The following is a 19,648-nucleotide window of genomic DNA, read 5'->3' as shown; positions in this document are numbered from 1 at the left end:
AACCATTCATCACCAATTCCCATCTTGGACAGAAATACCCGGATCCCTCAGTTGCTTTGGGTTCTGCATGAACAAATTCTGGAATGGGTGACCAGACCAAACAAATCCCAGCTATACAAGAATTCCATTCGGGGTTGATTGTCATTGTCTCATCCCTTACCCACTCATGATAAGAGATTGACTGGCAAGAGACCCCAGAATTTTCTCCTCTCTGAGTCTGGCACTTGCCCTGTTTTTTCATTTCTTCATTGTTTTTGTTGGCTGGTTCTTTCTCCCATGCCTTTCTCGCTCTTGCTTTCTAATCTTTCTATCTCTCTTTTCATTTTTTCTTCACTTTTTTTGCTGCTTCTCTTACCCAACTGCAAAGAGCTCTGGTAGCATAGTGGTTATGAGTTGGACTGCTAACATCAAGGTCAGCAGTTCAAAAACTATTAGTTGTTCTGCAGGAGAAAGATGAGGCTTTCTGCTCTCGTAATGATTTACAACCTTGGAAACCCTATGCAGGGTCACTATGAGTTGGAACCCACTCCATGGCACATCACCACCACCTTACCCAACTGCTGATACTTCTTTCACTCTTTCTTATTCTTTTATTTTAAACCTTCCTTGATTTTTTCTGTTTTTTCTTTTTTCTCTTTTACTGCTCTCTGATCTCTTACCCTTTTACTTATTCCTCATCCTAATAATATTTAAGGAGCTCTGGTAGTGTAGTGGTTATGAATTATGCTGCTAATCTCACAGTCAGCAGTTTGAAACTACCAGCTATTTTGCAGGAGAAAGAGGAGGCTTTCTTCTCCTGTAGAGATTTCCAGCCTCAGAAACCCTGTACAGGGTCTCTATGAGTTGGAACTGACTCCATGGCACATAACAACATCAACAACAATAATGTTTAGGTCTTTTTCTTCCTTTTAATTTTTCTCATTCTTATTATATTTTCCTCTCCCTCTATTCTCTCTTTGATTTCTGTACTCTTTTTCAAGCTGTTGCTTGCTACTTTTACATTTTTGCTATTTTCTTTGTTGTTTTCTGGTTTGTGTTACTTTTCCTTTCTTCTTGTATGTGTGTTTCTCTTCTTGCCTCACCCAATAGGAAACAGCAACCAGCTACTTCCAGCCCATTCATCACTGTACCGTCTACAATACTACACATTAAACAAGAGCCAATACCAGTTGATATTCACTGGACCAATGACAGCAACCAATATCAGCTAAATCCATCCTGAACCAAACTGCATGAACAGTGAACACAGAACAGCACACAAAGTCATTTCCTGATCATACCCTCCAGGAGGCAGTTGGTGAGCAACTAAGAATACACCAATATACAATCATCAACTTTATATAAATACAACACCACAATGTCTTGAAAGCAGCAGGCAATTTCTGTTTACATGAAGAAACAAGACAGATAGCTCAACCAAGTGACCAAGAGGCAGAGCTAGAAAACATGGCATTGGAACTACCTGGAAAAGAATTCAAGAGAATGATATTTGTTGTTGTTGTTGTTAGGTGCCATTGAGTGGGTACCGATTCATAGAGACCTTATGCATAGCAGAACGAAACACTGCCTGATCCTGGGCCAAACTCACTACTGTTGCCACTCTTGAGTCCATCGATGCTGCCACTTGGCCAATCTATCCCATTGGGGGTCTTCTTCTTTTTCTCTGACCCTCCACCTTACCAAACATGATATCCTTCTCTAGCAACTGGTCCCTCCTGACAATATGTCCCAAGTATGAGAGACGAAGTTTGGCCATCTTGGCCTCCAAGGATCATTCTGGCTGCACTTCTACCAAAATGGATCTATTGGTTCTTTTGGCAGCCCATGGCTCTTCCAATATTCTCCTCCAACACCATAACTCAAAAGCATCAATTCTTCTACGGTCTTCTTTATTCACTGTTCAGCTTTCCCATGCATATGAGGCAATTGAAAATACCATGGCTTGGGTCAGGCTCACCTTAGTCATCAAGCTGACGTCTTTGCTCTTCAACACTTTAAAAAGGTCTTGTGCAGCATATTCACCTAATGCAATATGTCATTTGTTTTCTTGACTGCTGCTTCTGTGAGTGTTGATAGTTGATCCAAGAAGAATGAAATCCTTGACAACTTCACTCTTTTCTCTGTTGATAAGAAATGATGCTGGAAAACGCATGACAGAATTCTGCAAAATCAATGATTTGTTCATTTCAAATACCTTCTTTAGACAGCAGAAGATACGACTATACACATGGACCTCACTAGATGGAATTCATGGAATGATATTTAGGCACCTCCAAATAATTGACAGAAAAAACAAGGAAGAATACAGGAAAGCACTTTAGGAACAATCAAACTAAATAAATAAAGGATTGGAGACAATACAAAACCTGAAAATAGAAATCCAGAAGATTAATACCAAGATTTCAAAAATTGACAATGGGTTGAAATTGCAAAGGAGAAGATATTAAACAATTAAAGCCTGAATTAGTGAGTTTGAAGATAAATTTCTCAATACAAGTAAGGTAGAAGAACAGAAAAAAAGATTTAAAAAATGTGAAGAAAGACTAAAATTCATGTGGGACAACATGAAGAGGAATAATTTACAGGTGATGATAAATCCAGAACAGGGAGAGAACAAATAAAGCACAGAAAAGATAGTAAAAGAACTTTTGGAAAAAAATCTCCTTCAAGTAATGAAAGATAAGAAGATTAACATTCAAGAAGCTGAATGAACACCAAACAGGATATACCCCCAAAGAAAATCTCCAAGTAATATCATAATCAAGCTCTCCAAAATCAAGGACAGGGAAAAAGTCCTCAAAGCAGCTTGAGAAAATTGAAAAATTACCTACAAAGGAGAACAAATAATGTTAAGCTCTGATTTCTTTGCATAAACAATGCAATCAAGAAGATAATGGGAGACATGTACAAAACTCTCAAAGAAAAAAACTGTCAACCAAGAATTATATACCCAGAAAAACTGTCCTTTAAATATGCTGGCAAAATTAGAACATTACCAGATAAACAGAAATTAAACAAATTTATAAAAATCAGATTAACTTCATAAAAAATACTAAAGGGAATCCTTTGGACTGAAAACCAACCACAGCAGGCAAAACCATAGATTGGCATATATGGCAACACCAAACAGAATTTAATTCAGATATGGAAGTATAAGATTAAAAATAAGGAATCAGAGATATCAATTTAAAGTCAAGACAACCACAAAGCAAAAAGAGGGAAAAAAAATAGTTACAGCATTCCAAATGGCAAGGAAGTCAACTAGATTTCAAGATAAAACAAAGCTGTAAATTGCGGAAGTAATTAATAAATTACCAAATAACCTCAAAGTAAATTAATAGACCTTCACATCAAATCATAAAAAGGGGAAACCATTTAGTATCTTTGCAGATACTAAAACAACAGCAGTGAAGAAATTGACAAGAAAATGCACAAACAAAATGAAGTTAGCATGGAAAAGTATGTGGAACAATGGAAACAGCAGCCCCCACCCCAACTCCCCCAAAAACCACATAGCAAAATGACTGCAAGCAATCTTTTCAAACCTATTGATAATTACACTGAACATCAATGGATTCAATATACCAGTAAGAGAAAAACAGTATTAGAATGTAGAAGAAAACAAGAGCCTTCAAAATGCTTTCTAAAGGAGACACATTTTATGCACAAAGACAAAAATAAGTTGAAAATCAAAAGATGGGAAAAAATCAAACTAATGGCAATCAAAAACAAGCCAGAGTGGCAATATGAGTTTCTGATAAAATAGACTTTTAGACAAACACCAGAATAAGAGACAAGGATGACATCATATTATAATCAAAGGGCCAATTGAACATGATTACTTGACCATAATAAATATTTATACTCCTAATGAAAGAGTCTCAAAATACATAAATCAAACTCTAATCAAATTGAAGAAAGAAATAGACAAATCTACAATTATAGTGAAGTTGGTTCCGACTCATAACAAACCTGTATAGGGTTTCCGAGGCTGTAAATCTTTATGGGAGTAGAAGATCTCATCTTTCCCCTATGGAACTGCTGGCAGTTTCTAATTGCTGACCTAGAGAAGACTTTAATATAACATTTTTGATGCAGACAGAACAACTAGAAAGAAACTTAGTAAAGACACAGAAAAACTAAACAACATAATCAACCAACTTGACCTCATAGATTTATACAGAGAATGCAACCTAGCAAGAAAGAATTTACATTCTTTTCCAGTGACAATACACATTCTTTCCCAGTGGACACAGGAAATTCTCCAGAATAGACCATTTTAGGACACAAAGCAAGCAGGTATCACAAAATGTAAAAACATCAAAATACCACAAAGTATTGTTTCAGATCACAAAGTTATAAAATTAGAAACCAACAATAGGAAGACCAAAGAAACAAAACCAAATACATGGAAACTGAATACCACCCTGCTGAAAAGCTACTGAGTAATAGAACAAATAAAATATGAAATAAAAAATTCCTTTAATCAAATGAAATTGAAAGCACAACATACCAAAACATTTGGGACAGAGTAAAAGCAGTGCTTAGAGGGCAATATTTAGCAGTAAATGCACATATCCAAAAAGAAGAAAGTATCAAGATCATTGCCTCAACCTAATATTTCCAACAAATAGAAAAATAGCAGCAAAGTAAAGCTATAGCCAGAAGAGGTAAAGAAATAAAGATTAGATCAGAAATAAATGAATTCGAAAACAGAAGAACAATAGAAAGAATCAATAAGACAACAAGTTGATTCTTTGAAAGGATTAATAAAATTGACAAATCAATGGCAAATGTAACAAAAGTAAAGAAGATGGAAATAACACACATAAGAAATGATATGAGTAACATCAATATAGAACCAACAAAAATAAAAATAAAAAGGATAACAAAAGAATATTGTGAAGAATGTTGTTGTTTTTAAGTGTCATTGAGTCATTTTCAACTCCTAGTGACCCTGTATAGGGTTTCTAAGGATCACTGGGGAATTTGAGCCACTGACCTTGTAATTCAAACCAACCTTGCAGTTGAGTACTTATCCTACAGTGCCATGCAAGGACTGCACTATGAAGAATAGTACTCCAATAAATTTGAAAATCTAGAATAAATGGATATATTTTTAGGAAAAAAAGGACCTACCTAAACTAACACCAAATGATGTAGAAAACTTGAACAGACCTATAACAAAAGAAAAAAATTGATCAGTTTATTTTAAAACTCCTAACAAAAAAATGTCTGGATCCAGATGGTTTTACTGGTGAATTCTACCAAACATTCAGAGAAAAGTTGACACCAGTTTTATTCAAATTATTCCAGAACCAGAAAAGGATGGAGAAACTCAAATCCATAGGTGTAGGTCAACTTCATCATATTGTATCAGATTACTCTTTTTTCCCTCATCTTTCTTCTTTTAGTTGATTGAGCTCTGACCAACCAGTCATTAAAACCAGGTCAAGTGGATATTATCTGCATGTGTGGGTGCTCTTATGCAAATGCCCTCTTTTCTTATCAGCTGGACACTTCACTCTCCACTCTAGTCCTCTGTGGTTATGACACAGACTCTAGACCCAAGAGTCCCCAGGTCTTGCCACACTGCTGGCCAACTAGGTCTCCACCCGGGTTCACAGGAGTCTATTGAACGTTGTAGGGTTTAGTTCGCAGATTCATTGCTGTTTTTCCCTCACTTCCCTTTCTTGGGGACAAATGTGGTCACCAATCAGAGTGTGTATTCCCACTGAGTCTTCATCTTGGAAGGGGTTTGCCCTGAGGGGACCCGACCACTTGCCTTAATGTCTCCTGGGCAAGCAACTTGCTTGTTCTTGTAGTAATCAGTCAGTCTGCCTATATTGTTTTGTATTTTTCCTGTCAGTCTTTCTTTCAAAGAGTATCTTCTGTTCTTCTAGCTGCTCCAGGCCAATCTGCTTGTGTTTTCAAATGGAAATTTCCCACCTCAGAAGATTCTGAATGGGGTTCAGGTTTTATGTAATGCAGAGGCTCCACAAGAAGCCTACTTCACTGGGCTCATTGTAGCCCCATTTTAGGCATTACAATCAGTTATAGGCAGAAGATAGACTTACAAGTTTTCTATGATGATATTTCTGGCTGTTTCTTTCTCTCCTCCTCAAATGTCTATTTTATAATGGTATGCCAGGGAAACCAAGATTCAAAAGACAGCCAAGCATCTTAACATTATTTCCCCTCTTTTGCCCATTCCAACCATGTCTCAATCCCTGTAAAGAGTCCCCTTGTTCCAAGGTTGTGCATACATCATTCTTACCTCTGTCCCACTTAGCCCATGCTAACTTGCCAAACTGTTTCCCCCTCCGCTTTGTTCTTCCATTCCCCGCCCCCTTCTTGTGTATTGCCACCCTTCCCAAACTATCCCATGTTTATTTCCTACCCAAAGAGAGAGGTGACCCAACGGAATGCGGAATCCATCGGACAATCTCTTTGATATCCCATACCAGTAAAGTTTTACTAAAGGTAATACAGAAATAGCTGCAAGCATACATTGACAGAGAACTTCCAGAAGTTCAAGCCAGATTTAGAAGAGGCCATGGAATAAGGGATATCATTGCTGATGTCTGATGGATTTTGGCTGAAAGCAGAGAATATCAGAAAGATGTTTATCTGTGCTTTATTGACTATGCAAAGGCTTTTGATTGTGTGGATCATGACAAGCTATGGGCAACATTGCAAAGTATGAGTATCCTGGAACACTTAATTGTGCTCATGAGGAATCTGTACCTGGACCAAGAGGCAGTTGTTTGAACAGAATATGGAGACACCGAATGGTTTAAAATTAAGAATGGTGTGCGACAAGGTTGTATTCTTTCATCATACTTATTCAACGTGTATGCTGAGCAAATAATCAGAGAAGCTGGGTTATATAAAGAAAAGCATGGCATCAGGATTGGAGGAAGACTCATTAACAATTTGCGATAGGCAGATGATACAACCTTGCTGGTTGAAAGTGAAGAGAACTTAAAACATTTACTGATGAAGATCAAAGAACACAGCCTTCGGTATGGATTGCATTCGCAATGTAAAGAAAACAAAAATCCTCACCACTGGACCAATAAAAACATTCTTATCAATGGAAAAAAGATTGACGTTGTCAAGGACTTCATTCTTCTTGGATCAACTATCAACACTCACGGAAGCAGCAGTCAAGAAATCAAACGACGTATAGCATTAGGCAAATCTTCTGCACAAGACCTTTTTAAAGTGTTAAAGAGCAAAGATGGCAGCTTGAGGACTAAGGTGCACCTGACCCAAACCATGGTATTTTCAATATCCTTATATGCATCTGAATGCTGGATAGTAAATAAAGAAGACCATGGAAGAATGATGCTGGAGGAGAATATTGAAAGTGCCATAGTCTGCCAAAAGAACCAATAGAACCTTTTTGGAAGAAGTGCAGCCAAAGTGCTCCTTGGAGGCCAAGATAGCCCATCTTTGTCTCTCATACTTCAGACAATTTGTCAGGAGAAACCATTCATTAGAGAAGGATATCATATTTGGTAAAGTGGAGGGTCAGAGAAAAAGAGGAAGACCCCCAATGAGATGAATTGGCCAGGTGGCAGCATCGATTGACTCAAGTATGGCAACAGTAGTGAGGTTGGCCCAGGATCGGGCAGTGCTTTGCTCTGCTGTGCATAAGTTGCTATGAGTTGGTACCAACTTGATGGCACCTAACAACAACAACAGTGGATAGTTACAGGACAATTCTTGCATACTTTATGATTCATTTTTAAAAAACGGGGTTCCATATTTTGCTGTCACCAATCACTTGTTGTACTGTGGTGGTTGTGTGTTGCTGTGATGCTGGAAGCTCTGCCACTGGTATTGTAAATAGCAGCAGGGTCACCCTTGGTAGACAGGTTTCAGCAAAGCCTGCAGACTAAGACTAGGAAGATGGAGAAGAAGACCCCTTCTGAATGACTGACTACTGAAAATCTTACATATAACAGCAAAACATTGTCTGATATAGTGTCAGAAGGTGAGTCCCTTAGGTTGGAGAACACTCAAAATATAACTGAGGAATTGATGCCTAATCAAAGTTGAGTTGATCTTAAAGACATGAATGGATCAAAGCTTTCATGATGTTCTTTTGTTGTTGGGAGACAACTCGAAATGAGAAGAAACAACTGCAAATATTCAATAATTAATTACAATGTGGAAAGAAAAGAAATATGAATCTAGGAAATCTAGAAGTCATCAAAAAATGAAATGGAATGCATAAAGATCATTATCCTCAGCAACAGTGAGCTGAAATGGACTGGTATAGGCTATTTTGAATCTGACAATCATGGTTAACTATGCTGGGAATGACAAACTGAAGAGAAATGGTGTCACATTTATCATCAAAAGGAACATTTCAATTTTTATCTTGAAGCACAATGCTGTCTGTGACAGGATAATTTCTATACTCTTACAAAGAAGACAAGTTAATACCACTTTTAATCAAATTTATTCATCAACCACTAAAGCCAATGATGATGAAATTCTTCTACCAATGTCTTCAGTCTGAAATTGATCAAGTATACAATCAAGATTATAATGCAAAGGTTGGAAACCAAGATAAAGAATAGGTAGTTGGAAAATATGGCCTTGGTAATAGAAATGATACTGAGTATCTAATGATAGAATTTTTCAAGGCAAATGACTTATTCGTTTCAAATACCTTTTTTCAATCGTATGCAAGGCTGCTAAGCACATATATTCTACCAGATAGAACACATAGGAATCAAATTGACTACATATGTGGGAGGAGATGATATAGATGTTCAATAGCATCAGCCAAAATGAGGCCAGGGGCTGACTGTGAAACTGTTAATTGTTCATATGCAAGTTCACACTGAAGCTTAGGAAAATGAAAACAAGCCCGTATCAGTCAAAATATAACCATGAGTAGGTTTTTTTTTGTTGTTGTTGTTAGGTGCCATTGAGTCGGTACTGATTCCCAGCAACCCTAAGCATAATAGAAGAAAGCATTGCTGGGTCCTGGGCCACCCTCATAATTGCAGCTTTGCTTGTGCCCATCACTGCCACCACTGTGCCAATCCATCTCACTAGGGAAGGGTCTTTCTCTTTTTCTCCGACCCTCCACTTTACCAAACATGATATCCTTCTGCATTGATTGGTCCCTCGTGATTATATGTCCGAGGTATAAGAGATGAAGTTTGACCATCCTGGCTTCCAAGGAGCACTCTGACTTCTCCCAACACAGATTTGTTGGTTCTTTTGGCAGCCATGGCACTTTCAATATTCTCCTACAACACCATAACTAAAAAACATCAGTTCTTCTACGGTCTTCCTTATTCACTGTCCAACTTTAGCACGCATATGAAGCTATTGAAAATACCATGGCTTGGGGCAGGCACGCTTTAGTCCTCAAACTGATATCTTTACTCTTCCACATGTTAAAGAGGTCTTGTGTAACACATTTGCCTAATGCAATACATTGTTTGATTTCTTGAATAGTGCTTCCCTGAGTGTAGGTGGTTAATCTGAGCAAAATGAAATCTGTGATAACGTCAACCTTGTCTCCTGAATTTAGAGACGATTTCAAGAACAGATTTGATGCATTAGACACTAATGATCAAAGACCTACAGTTACGGGACAAAATTAAAAACATCATGCATGAACAAAGGAAAAGATTATTAAAAAGACAAGAAAGAAACAAAGGACCAAAACAGAAGTCAGAAGAGAGTCTGAAACTTGTTCAGGAACATAGAAAAACTAAAGCAACAGGAAGAAATGATGAAGTGAAATAGCTGAACAGAAAATTTCAAAGGGCAACATGAGAAGACAAAGTCAAGTATTATAATGAAATATGCAAAGACCTGGAGATAGAAAAGCAAAAGGGAAGAACACACTCAGCATTTCACAAGTTAAAAAATAACTGAAGAAAAAGTCAAACTTTGGGTTTGCAATAGTGAAGATTTCTTATGAAAAAAAAAGGAGTTCTGTTATGGCACTATAGCATAAACACTGGACTGCAAGGTCAGTTTGAATTGCAAGGTTGGCAGTTCAAACTCACTAGTCACTCCTGGGAAAGTCTACATAGGGCCATTATGAATTGGAACCAATTAGAAGGCACTTAACAACAATACGGACAAAATGTTGAATGACACAGTAGTCATCAAAAGGTGAAGGAAGACATATAAAGAGTCACTGTACCAAAAAGAATTGGTTAATATTCAACCATTTCAATAACTAAACGTATTGAAGGAAGAAGTCCAACTTACACCAATGGTATTGTTGAAAAATAGGACTCCAAGAATTGATGGAACACAAATTGAAATGCTTCAACAAATGGATGCAGCACTATAGCACCTCACTATGCCAAGAAATTTGAAAGGCAACTACCTGGACAACTGTTTGGAAGAGAACTATATCTGTGCCTATTCCAAAGAATGGTGGCCCAATGAAATGTAAAAAATCATCGAACAATATCATTAATATAGTTTGTTGTTGTTGTTAGGTGCCATCGAGTGCGTACCAACCCATAGTGACCTTATGCACAGCAGAACAAAACACTGCCCAATCCTGGGCCAACCTCACTACTGTTGCCACTCTTGAGTTCATTGATGCTGCCATCTGGCCAATCCATCTTGTTGAGGGTCTTCTTCTTTTTCTCTGACCCTCCATTTTACCAAACATGATATCCTTCTCTAGCGATTGGTCCCTCCTGACAATATGTCCCAAGTATGAGAGATGAAGTTTGGCTATCTTGGCCTCCAAGGAGCACTCTGGCTTCACTTCCTCCAACGCAGATCTGTTGGTTCTTTTGGCAGTCCATGGCACTTTCAATATTCTCCTCCAACACCATAAGTCAAAAGCATCAATTCTTCTACGGTCTTCCTTATTTACTGTCCAGGTTTTGCATGCATATGAGGTTATTGAAAATACCATAGCTTGGTTCAGGCGCACCTTACTCCTCAAGCTGCCATCTTTGCTCTTCAACACTTTAAAAAGGCCTTGTGCAGCAGATTTGCCTAATGCAATATGTCATTTGATCTCTTGACTGCTGCTTCCATGAGTGTTGATAATTGATCCAAGAAGAATGAAGTCCTTGACAACTTCAATATTTTTCCATCAATAAGAATGTTGTTTATTGGTCCAGTTGCCAGGATTTTTGTTTTCTTTACATTGAGATGCAATGTACTCTTAGATCTTCATCAATAAATGTTTTAAGTCCTCTTCACTTTCAACCAGCAAGGTTGTATCATCTGCATATCACAAGTTCTTAATGAGTCTTCCTCCAATCCTGATGCTACATTTTACTTCATATAACCCAGCTTCTCAGATTATTTGCTCAGCATACAGGTTGAATAAGTACAACCTTGTCATACACCTTTATCAATTTTCACACATTCAGTGTTCCCATGTTCTGTTTGAACAACTGCCTCTTGGTCCAAGTACAGATTCCTCATGAGCACAATTAAGTGTTCCAGAATGCTCATACTTCTCAATGTTGTTGCTAGTAAAATTTTGCTGAAGAATAGTTTTTAAATGATGGTAGAGGTATATCAACAGGGACCTGACAGAAATTCAAGCTGGAGTTAAAAGAGGACATGCAATGAAGAACATCATTGCTGATGTTACATGGATTTTGACTGAAAGCAGAAAATACCAAGAAAATGTTTATTCATGTTTTATTGACTATTCAAAGGTATTTAACTGCGTGGATCATGAAAAACTATGGATAAAATTATAGAGAATAGGAATTCTAGATACTGGGTGGTTTAAAATCAAGAAAGGTGAATGTCAGGGTTGTATCCTTTTACTATACTTATTCAGACTGTATATGGAGCACATAATCTGTGAAGCTGGAGTAGGTGACGAAGAATAAAGCATCAGTTGTTTGTTCTTCTGGTGTTTTCCTGAAGTCTTCCAAAAGTTTTTCTGTGTTCTTTTACTTTCTTTAATCTTTCTGTCAGTCATTCTAAGGTAGCTAAATAGAATTCTTTTGAATTATTTTAAGTCAGTTCCATTATCTTTTCTTCCTCAGAATTTTTTTCAGCATCTGTATCTTGGTCATTTGAGCCAAGATATTCCCATTTTTTTTTGCGTGGGAACTGATCATTTGCTGTGTCCGAAACATTGTGGTATTGTTGTATTGTGTTTCATTGATGGTTGTATGTTGGTGCACTCTTAGACTTTCATCAACTGTCTCTTCTAGGAGTAGTTACAGAATAGAAATGTATGCACCATTCTCCATTCACCATTCTTGCACCTCAGTTCAGGGTGGGTTTGGCTGGTGTTGGCTGCTGTCTATCATTGATCAGATGGTATAGGAGCTTGTGTTGACTCTTGTCTGATGGATGGAATTGCAAAAGGTATAGTTGTGGCTGGACTGTATGGGTATGATTGCTGTCTTCTTTTGGGTTAGAAAGATGAGAATTCTTTTACATCCCACACACAAGTAAACAAAGCAGAATAAACAAGCAACCAGCAATGAAATGAAAAAATAATAAAGAAGAAAAAATAAATAAAACAAACAGGAAAAAAAAAAGAATAATAAAAAGAAAACAGGAAAATGGAGTTATAGTAGAAAAAAATAAGAGAAAATAAAATGAATTACAAAAACAAAACAAACATTTAGAAAAGCCAAAGAGAGGGAAGATGAAAAGAGAAAGAGAGTAGAGATTAGTAAAGGAAGATTAAAAGGGGGCGGGGGGTAGAATAAGGGAGATGAGAAACAGACGAAAAGAAGAAAAAAAAAGTGGAGACAGAAAGGGTAAAATTCAAGGGAATGAAAAAAGGAGAAAAATAATCAAATATAAGCATTGAAATAACAAAAGAAAAAGAAAAACAAAACTGCAGCCAGAGAGAGAGATCAGCTGAGGACCCTAGACTCATGGAAAGAGAAGGGCTGTGTGCTAGCAGTCAGTAGGCAGGCTTGCAGATTGTGCCCTCTGACTTTAAATTATTATATATTCCTGAGTGTTTTTGTGTACTTCCCCCAAAAAAAACCAACAAAAATCCAGAGGGAGTAGAAGCAAATACTGTTGAATGATGATGCATTAAGGGGATTGTAATCATTGCAATAAGATGAAATACGATAGCATGAGTGTAAAATCGAAGTTCTCCCATATAAACTATCACTCAATTCACAATAAAAATCAATCAAAGAAACAAAACAGAAAAAACCAGGGGGAATGTTGGGCCTAAAGAGGAGAAAATTCTGGGGACTTCTGCCAGCCAGGGAGCTCATGAAGTACAGGAGGGAAGTGACAGTGAAGTCCTTGTCCCTAGGTGTTATTTGCGTTCAGAGCACTGAGTCCAGAAGTAGTTCGTGGAGGCCCTTCATGGAGTTGGTTTCAGTGTCTGTTAGGACCAAAGGGATTCTAGGGCAGAGTGGCGGTTATGAAGGTTTCTGCTAGACTAATGCTGGTCTGAAGGCCCATTAGGGGCTGGCGGTCTGGAGCCAAACCCTCCTGAATCTAGGCACCAAAGCCATGTAGCAGGCCCCTACCTTACACTGACATGGTTCACAACCACCAGGCTGGGTGCTGGGGATGAGTGAGTGTGGGAGCTGGCCACACTCTGATCACCAAGAGAGCATGGGGAAAAGAAGGAATTGTACCTTTCCTTACAGTCTGAGGCCAGATTGCTCACAAAAGTTCTGGCCAGCCATTTACCAGTCAGTCTTCTTTATTTTTAGTCCCTTTCAGCTTCTTCTCCCAGTAAGCACTTAGTCTATTTCTCTAACCTTTTCTCTGAAATTCAGGGTTCCAGGATTTTCACTTGTGTCTGTTTCATTTGGCCTTTGGTTTCTTTGTTGTAGAGGGTCCATGTAGTGTGTCTGCCTAGTCAGTCATTTAGCTGGAAGTCTGAACTGCGCTTTATTTTAAAATGCCCCATGAGTGTGGAGCTGTAGGTTAATGTGATGGACTGCAAAGTTGGTTTGAACCATAAGGTTGGCGATTCAAGCTCACCAACTGTTCCTTGGAAATCCTTTACAGGGTTGTTGTTGTGAATTGGAATTAACTCGATGGCACTTAACAACAACAACAACATAATATGGATGGTAAAAATCTAGAAAACACGTTTTCTTTCAATAATACTGTTGCAGCTGACATTTTTATTACCAGACACCCTTCAAGGCAATGTTCCTGATACAGAAAGTCTCTTTTCCTTCCATTAAATAACTAAGGCAAATGGAATCTCTCCAAAAATGAAGGATTGTTATTCTTTGTGACGGTTTCCTGCCTCTGAGCATTTCTTTTCACTATAAACATTATTGTTTAAGTACAGGACACTGCTTTGTGTCCACTCTGAAACTGAGGAAGAAATTGGCAACATCTTTTAAAATGTTCTGTCTCAGGCTTTACAGATGTCTAAGATATGTGCTTTCATGGAAGATGATGCTTCCATTATTTATTTATTTTTCTTCAATGGTTAAGTGATTGGAAGACAGTTGATTCTCTTACAAGTGAAATTAATTGCTAGAGGGCAGGAATTGAAAATGACCAATAAAGAATCTTCAGGTTGCTGGGTGGGCCACAAACAGCTGGAATTAGACCACCCACACTGATTAGGCATGTGCATCCTTGGTCTTGTATGTAGTTCTGTAACTTCTGGACATAATTTAAACCAAGTAGATGATGCAAACAATACCCACGCACATTCTTTTTCATTCCATTATCCCTATTCTCTTACCTGATATTATGCTGCTCATCAAAATAAACATATATATAGTGTGAGATATTAGAAAGGAATTGATCTTTTCAAACTCTGGATTGGAAACCTAGGCAATGAACCCAAGAAACTCAGTTTTCAGATTTTTTGCTCCTAGATCCAGATAATTTTTATTTAAACGACAAAGGGAAAATATGAGTGTATATGGATTTCAGGTGCTCTATTCCTGTGAGTCCTGGTGTGGTGCTGTGGGTTAATGCGTCAGACTGCAAAGTTGTTTGAACTGCAAGGTCAGTGGTTCAAACTCACCAGCTGCTCCTTGGAAACCCTATACAGGGTCGCTATGGGTTAGAATGAACTCGATGGCACTTAACAACCACAACAACATTCTTGTGAGTGGAGTCCTGGTAACATAGTGAGTTATGCATTGGGCTGATAACTGTGAGGTCAGCAGTTTGAATCCACCACTTGCTCCACAAGAGAAAGATGAGGCTTTCTGATCCTTAACAATTTACAACCTTGGAAACCTTATATCGGGTCACTATGATTTGGAACCAATTTGTTGGAACCAAAATTATAACTGGCCAAGAAACTGTCTTTGATGGAATCATTATTATCATTTTTAATGTCATCTGTCCCAGAGTTGGAGCCCTGGGTATGGTACTATAGAATAAGCACTGGTCAGCAGATCAAACCCACTAGCTGGTCTTTGGATGCCCTATACAAGGTCGCTATGAGTCAGAAATGACTCAATGGCACTTAATGACATCACCAGAATTATCAGGAACTCCTGTGGTTTAAAGTGTGAAATTTAAGAAATTTAGTGAAATTCAAAAATGAAATTTTTAACTGGAAGCAATGAGTTCAGTTTAGAGAGAGACAGATGGTGTTTTGAATTAATATAGTCTGCAAGTCATTTAAGTTTTCATAAAATGCATTCCAAATACTATTTTTGCACAGGTTCTACACCAGAAATGTTAGGACAATAATGTTATCTGAAAAAAAGTAATTTTTGCTTTGGTTTTGTTATTAACCATTTATTGTCTTTTGGCTCCAAAGCCTTAGTTTGGTGGGCCCATTGCAATCACTGTTATTGTTGTTAGGTATTGTTGGGTCCATTCCAACTCATAGGGAATTGGAACCCTGTATAGGGTTTCTGAGTCTGTAAATCTTTACAGGAGCAGAAAGGTTTAGGGTTTAGGGTTTCTGAGGCTGTAAATTTTTACAGGAGCAGAAAGCCTCATCTTTCTTCCATGGAACAGTATATGAATGAGAACTGCTGACCTTGTGGTTAGTAGTCCAGTGCTTATCCTGCAGAGCCACTGTACTCCCTAATGTAATCATTAAGTGACGTGTTGTTGAGTCAGTTCCTACTCACAGCCACTCTGTAAAGGGTTTCTGAGGAGCAGCTGGTGGGTTTGAACTATCGACCTTGTGGTTCACAGTCCAGTGCTGATCCTCAGAGCCACACCAGATCCTATGTAAACATTGTTGTTAAGTACCATGGAGTCGGTTCTGACTCATAGTGACCCTGCATAGGGTTTCTGAGGCTATACATTTTCACAGGAGCAAAAAGCCTCACCTTTCTCCCGCAGAACAGCTGGTAGTGTCGAACTACTACTTGAGATTAGCAGCCCGATTTGTAACCGTTATGCTACCAGAACTCCTTATGTAATCATTAGGGTATTTAAATTATGGAAGAGGAAGGCATATTGTCTGTGGCTGCTTTTGCACTGCAGTAGAGCTAAGTACCAACTGAAACAGAGACCAAATGGTCTGCAAAGTCTAAGTATTTACTATGTGTTCCTTTACAGAACAAAGCAGGTTGCTCTCTGGTTTAAGGAATATGATCTAATGAACATATAGAAAATACTATTTAATGATGTTATTTAACTAAAAATCAGATTATAACTCAGAAGTTGTGGGTTAGTGCCTGAGAGTCTGTATTTCAGGTGAGGTGAGTCTATGGTTTAGGGGCAGTTTGCAGGGGCAGTCTGGCTGGCCTCCTCCTCCCCAGCCTGCATCTTAGTCCTCACTGCCCTCCAACACTCCAGCAACAGGGAGAAGTGAATATTCTGAGGCAGTGAGTACATCACGGTTGCTTTTCCAGAGCTGGGGTGCTGATTCATTTGAATGACATTCTTAATTCTCTGGAAAGATCCTGAGCCAGAAATGGAAACAGCAGCAAACATTTTCTAGGAAGCCAACTTTTTTTTTTTCAATGATTATTTTCCCAGATTCAAAGACAGCCTCATTCCTTAAAAAAAAAATGCAGCTTTTAGACAGCAGGATAAAATAGGAAAATTATGTCCAAGCTCAAGCTATAAGGCAAACAGTGGAAAGAATATAAGCTGGGAGCAAATGGAGAGTTATGAAGTGTCTCTACAGCATATTTCAAGTTCTGAATTTATTTAATATCAGCTGTATGTGTGTATTCTCCATGTGGTGGATCCAGTTAGAGTTTTCAGTCTGCTGCCAAAAATACTCCCTGCAGCTGGTGGTCTCATGGTTTTCTTCAGCCAGCTGATCACCAGAACCATGAAAAGGATTCCCAGGTCCAAGGAGAGCACACTTCCCATTGTCTGTGGAACACAAATGAGTGTCCCAAGGATCATCCTTTACAAAGGACCTTCTAAGGTAGTGGGGTTGTTGGTGCCTTGCTACATGCTTCAAATATCTCTCCCAAAGGAGAAGAAGCCAGTGCCTCCCAGGCCCTGGCTTCAGAACTACTTTTAGGCTAAAAAACTTTTCCAGTGATTTGGGTGTGGGCTGAAACCTCCTCATCCTCCCTTCCACTTTGAATGCCATAGTGGGTGGGCTGACTCTGGGTGGAGGTGAGTGGTGCCCCAGGTTCCCATGGTGGGGTTGGGAGGAAAGGAAGGGTTCACTTCTACTCCCATAGTATTTGGAGAAGCATGGGGCACTTCACATCAGCCAGAAATCTCATTTCTACCCCCCAAGTAAATTCTCTATGTTACAGTGGAGTCTTTTCATTCCAGTAGAGCTGAAGATGCTCCCAGCCAGTTCAGTTTGAGCTGTCAAACCATCCTATAGGTTTCTTCTCAGCCACCAAAGGTTGGAGAAGTTATTTTGTGGCTGTTTTCACACTACAGAGCTACAGTAGAGACGGAATGGCCCACAAAGCCTGAAATAGGTACCATCTGACCCAACACAGGAAAAGTTTGCTGACCTTGTTCTGGGGCATCAACAAACTTTCTATAGATATCTGTGGTTTTCATTGGTGTTTTTGTTCTTACTGTTTTGTTGTTCACAGCTCAAATCAGGAAGCAACTGAGTAGCAAATAACAAATTGGAAATGAGTAGGGACAGGTCTCTATTATAAGGCCTGATTGTCTCCTTATTATTGGGAAAACAAATGGGCTAAGCTCAGAGGTTCAAAAACCACCATCTACAAACCAAAAAAGCATCTCAGATGTGAAATGAATCAAAATGCTTTTATTACATATTTGAAAATCAGGAAGCTAAGAGTTAGTCAAAAATAATTTTATATGTTACATGAAATTTTAAAAATTAGCTTGTACATAATTTTTCAAGTGCTTATAAATAGTTTTACTTTCTTTATAAATGATGAGAATCTTTTAGTTAATATGAAATAACATGTTTGCTGTAATATATCTATATCTATATCTATATATATATAAGAAATTCAGAAGAAAAATATATGATGTGTTATGCTTCAACTCACAGATAATTTTGACATTATGCAAAAATGGAGGATGACCAAATCAGGTCATCAAATAGAAGACAACTACATCATTATATAACTGACAAGCTACACAATTGTGTAAATGCCAAACCACTGAAAATCACAATCCAGCCAAGTTGACATACAACCTTAATCATCACAGCCAGCATTATTCTTGTCTCAAAAATACAAGGCACATCTCACAGTAATGTGTGATGAGGTGTCACACAAGAATAGTGCTGGCTGTGGTGGTTGATAAATGTGGACTGGTGTACCTATTGATAAAACTATATAAACTATATACTATATTTAGGGTCCTAGTGTGGCACTGTAGGATAAGCACTGGGCGGCTAACTGCAAGGTTGGCAGTTCAAACCCACCAGCCACTCCTTGGAAATCCTATATAAGGTAACTATGAGTTGGAACCATCTTAACAACAACAACAAGATATATAGATTTTTTTTTTAAATAGATGAAGCTATTTCCATAGCTTCTCATCCAATGAGTGTATCAGTTATAACTTATTAAATATATTTCTTATGTTAATAAGAAGTTCAGCTTGTTAATTTTGAAAAAAAAAGTTGATTAAAGCAAAGTACTAAATATGTACACTTAACTTTATGATAGATAAGAATTTTCATTGGTGAAATTCTCATATTTAATACAATTTAAGAAGTCCTGGTGTGGCACTGTGGGTTAAGTACTGAACTACAAGGCTTGTTTGAACCCCAAGCTCAGCAGTTCAAACTCACCATTTGTTCTTTGGAAACTCTAAACAGGGTTGCTATAGTCAGAACTGACTCAAAAGCATGTAACAACAACAACAATACAATATAAATACATACTAAATGTACTTTGGTTAAGTAACAATTTAAAAATATAATTGCCTTTTCCTTACTTTCCTAATGAAATAAATTATTTTTCCACACATGCATGTCCTGCATGCAATGGGAGTATGGTATAAGTCTCAAAGAAGATGTGTGCCATACATCAAAGCAAGTCTGATGTTTTCAAATAAAGCTTTTGGACTTTTGGTCTCTCTAGTGAAGAGTCCTGGTGTGGTACTGTGGGTTAATGCACCGGACTGCAAAGCCATTTGAACTGCAAGGTCAGCAGTTCAAGTTCACTAGCTGCTCCTCGGAAACCCTACACAGGGTCGCTATGGGTCAGAACTAACTCGACGGCACTTAACAAGTGACAACAACAAGTGAAAAGTGTCTTCAAGAACGGCATTACTCAGTGTAAGAGTATTCCTTCAGATAGCTATTGTGTTTTCATTAAAAGTCTAG

This window comes from Chrysochloris asiatica, unplaced genomic scaffold (genome assembly GCF_000296735.1).
Source record: "Chrysochloris asiatica unplaced genomic scaffold, ChrAsi1.0 scaffold00039, whole genome shotgun sequence".
In the NCBI taxonomy this organism is placed as follows: domain Eukaryota; kingdom Metazoa; phylum Chordata; class Mammalia; order Afrosoricida; family Chrysochloridae; genus Chrysochloris; species Chrysochloris asiatica.
The sequence above is the reverse complement of the archived record's forward strand: the minus strand, read 5'-3'. Positions refer to the sequence as shown.